We start from the raw sequence: 645 nt of genomic DNA, 5'->3' as shown, positions 1-645 counted from the left end.
TTAATGGATTGATTTCACTCTGTCTAACACAACTAAAGTACCTTTTTCATCTTTTTCCCTGCAGAATAGATTCTTTATATCCCTATTGGGATAAGAAAGAGTTAATATAGAAACATGCTAAATAACCTGCAGGGCCTGCTGCAGGCTGCTTCCAGACATGCTGAGAAAAGACAGCAAAGATCCAAACCAGTTCACTATTTCCCACCGTGGGGCCAAGATCTCCGAGGCGCGCCCTCTAGAGGCCACAATGGGCATGAAAAACTTCATGCCAGCCCTGGAGGACAGCCAGGCGCACTGCTGCACAGCTGGACCAAACCCACTCCCGGGCCGGCCGCTGTCCCCGGGCCGGTGCTGTCTCGTCCCTCTGTGATCTGCCACACCACGGTGTCTTTCTCCCTCTGCCAGCCGGTTGGCATGGGACCAAATGTAGACAGCGAACAGATGGCCGCCAGCAGCTTCACAGAGACCTCTCTGGGGTGCCCAGAGGACTGTGTAAGTCGGGGCCCAGCGCAAACGCGCAGAGCGGTCTCTTCAATACCCCTCCGCTCACACCGCCGGACCTCAACCAGGATTTTAGCGGATTTTAGCTTCTCGTGGATGTTGCTCTCAAATGGGCCACACAGACGGAGCTTCAGAAGAAACAGC

At 54.0% G+C, this 645-nt stretch overlaps 1 pseudogene; it reads left to right on the top strand.

Annotated features, from left to right (window-relative positions):
- Window positions 1-645, top strand: part of LOC101563500 — a 26,520-nt pseudogene that overhangs the window by 2,851 nt on the left and 23,024 nt on the right.

Source organism: Octodon degus, unplaced genomic scaffold (assembly GCF_000260255.1).
Source record: "Octodon degus isolate 3935 unplaced genomic scaffold, OctDeg1.0 scaffold00036, whole genome shotgun sequence".
In the NCBI taxonomy this organism is placed as follows: domain Eukaryota; kingdom Metazoa; phylum Chordata; class Mammalia; order Rodentia; family Octodontidae; genus Octodon; species Octodon degus.
Note: the sequence above shows the minus strand (reverse complement) of the source record. Positions and strands in the feature narration are given on the sequence as shown.